This window comes from Lontra canadensis, unplaced genomic scaffold, assembly GCF_010015895.1.
Source record: "Lontra canadensis isolate GAN:19392208 unplaced genomic scaffold, GSC_riverotter_1.0 scaffold6, whole genome shotgun sequence".
Classification (NCBI taxonomy): Eukaryota; Metazoa; Chordata; class Mammalia; order Carnivora; family Mustelidae; genus Lontra; species Lontra canadensis.
In genome coordinates this window covers 17,888,455-17,891,605 of record NW_022631000.1, presented here as the reverse complement: position 1 = coordinate 17,891,605, position 3,151 = coordinate 17,888,455, and positions in this window count along the sequence as shown.

Sequence of the window (3,151 nt, the reverse complement as noted above, 5' to 3'; positions counted from 1 at the left end):
CTCATAAAGAAAATTTGGAGTGGGCTCTTATTTTCATGATGAAAACATTCAGATGTGAATTACTTCATCAAAAGGAGGAGATGGCTCATGATCAGGCAAACACAAAGCACCCAGAGCAGTACATGGTAGAGTTTCAAAAAGAAATTACTTCTCTCTATATGTGAGAGCTCTTGTATTTATATTTAATTCTTCACAGGTAAACTTAATGACTACACAAACTGATAAATAGTTACTTTGCAATGTGTATAAATCTCCTGCTGAAAAACTTAATATTGATTTTTTTTCACCAGGAATTTTGGAGCTAAATTAAAGAAAAGAAATTTGACTGATAGAAGATTTTGTTTAATAAAATTCCCAAATACTGGGGTGCCTGAGTGGCTCAGTGGGTTAAAGCCTCCGCCTTCGGCTCTGGTCATGATCCCAGGGTCCTGGGATGGAGCCACACATCGGACTCTCTGCTCAGCAGGGAGCCTGCTTCCCTCCTCTCTCTCTGCCTGCCTCTCTGCCTACTTGTGATCTCTATCTGTCAAATGAATAAATAAAATCTTAAAAATAAAATAAAATTCCCAAATACTATTTACCTTAAAAAAGATTTGCAAAACAAATAATACATTATATGTAAATAAATTAAAAAAAAATTTTTTAAGGATTTTATTTATTTGACAGAGAGAGAGAGAGATCACAAGTAGGCAGAGAGGCAGGCAGAGAGAGAGGGGGAAACAGGCTCCCTGCTGAGCAGAGAGCCCGACGCGGGGCTCGATCCCAGGACTCTGGGATCATGACCTGAGCCGAAGGCAGAGGCTTTAACCCACTGAGCCACCCAGGCACCCCGATAAATAAAATTTTTTTTAAAAGAGGGTTGCAAATGTCAGAGCTAAACAAGGATCCAAGAACTGCACGTTTTTATGAGAAAAATTCTGTATTATCACTACACAGTTGCAAATGGCCTCGGGCCATGTATTCAGACTGGGAGGTATGGCCTCCTATGCTGCATTGTAAAGAGGCACCATTTCATTGATGAAATGCTCAGAGATTCATGGCCAATCAGTTCCACTGTACAAAGTGCTCTTGACTTTGACTAGAAAATCTGAACCTCAGCTCTACAGTACTTTGTAACTCTTGCCATATACTACCGTATCTGTCATTCTTGTACCCTGGGTTCTGGATACATATGCTTTCCCCTAGCTTATAAAGGACAGACGTCTTGTGCAATATACAGATAACACATCTGTATAATACATATATAATAAGTGGGACTTATTAAGAATGTTACCTTCTATTGCCAGGACTCCAGTTTCATTGGAAATAACTTCTACCAGGACTTTTTTGGCCTCCAATATGTCACCCCTATAACTGTTCCTAGTTCTGATGGTCTGAAGTAGATCTGGGGTACTGACTATGGAAATCAGCCTTTTGAAGCCCACAATCTCATGAATATCCAGAAGGTACTCCATCCGCCACTCTTTACTCAATGGACTACTAAGTCATCATGGTTTGGCTCCAGCTTATGTCTCGATTTGGCAGCACTGCATAAGTCTTTTGCAATTCTTGTGTTCATTCTATTATTCTTTTTTTGATGGGGTAGCTATTTATCCAAAGCTAGAAGACTACTTCTCCTATACTTCCTTCTAATGAAACATCTCTCCATAATTTAGGTCAGTTATAATCTTTCACTGTCTGCTTGAGAATTGGCCCTTTCAAAATAATCATGGCTGCTTTTGCCATTATAAGAGCTGAGTTGCATGGAATATATGCTGAACAATCCAGGGGACACCATTTTCATGGTAATCTGAGTGTCACCCCTCGGGTTGAGCTATGTGGTTCTCTCACTGAACACTAAGGAGTGCCATATCTAAGCAAGACATAAATGGTCAGAGAAGGTATCCCAGAGGTAATGTAAAAGGATACTTCTGACAAGTCATTTAGATGTCAGTCATTTCCCTATCTGTGGAATTTATCACACCATGGTATAATTGGTTATTTTATTTCTTTGTCTCCTCAGTTATACCATGAGCTTCACGAAGGTAGAGATTACTCACGTTCTGTCATCAAGTGGATAGCAAAGCACCTGACACATTTTAAGACTGTTGAAAGAATAGGCTCAAAGACATTCAATGGTGTGCCAAATATCAAGAAAAGGAGGTAAATCTGGGGGTGAGTGAGACTCAAATGGTAGATGTCATGTAATTCTTGCCCCAGCAAAAGTCAGATGCTTATATCAGTATCTATAGGTCTGTATCTTAGACTTGCTAAAGATGAAAAAGGCCATCAAACTTTGAGGTTTCAAGTCCAGTTTCAGAGTCTGGAAGTTTCAAGTCCAAAGTTTCAAGTCCAGCCACCCCCTCTTGTGCAGTCACCACATTTTCCATAGCTCTTTAAGATACTTATCACCTTGAGGCTGCCATTCCATCTTTTAGTAGAATAATACACAATGAAAATCATGATGCACTCTGGTAACGCCATGACTAGCATTAGTACTTATATCTGCTGTATAGGCATATGGCAAAGGATAGGGCACATGAATTTGATTTTCACATAGAAATGCACCTAGGACTCAAGAAACCTTTGCTGGGGAAATCTAAAGTATATCCTAAGAAGTATGCCCTAAAAAGTATGAATATACTCTAAGAAATAAGAAGGAGGAGGCAATAATATGCATATATTAGTAAAACCCAACTTAGACAAAGCAAAAATTTATATTCAAGCTGTACTATTAAGTCTTCAGGACCAATTTCACCGGCAACTTTAAGAATAATGAAAGAACAATATGCAATGAGAATAGCTGCATATTAGCTTCAGAAATTAACCCAGATTTTAATTATTCAAATCTTTTTCTCCTTGGTCCCTGTTTTGTTTTGTTTCATTTAATAGTGAGAATCAGACAACCAGCCCTCAATTATTAGATCACCAATAATTTGTCTATTTTTAATACACATCTACCAGGATGTAAATACCACAAGTGCAGGGACTATGCTTATTAATTTCTTCATTCTATTAGTCATTCATGCAAATCTATATTGTTTAACTTCCATATTTCAAGCATTATAGCAGATTCAAGTATCCACTGATATGCTAAATGGGCATAGTTCCCACCCACATAGAACTTATGGCCCAGTAACACAGTTCAGAATACAGATATTGAATACATAAC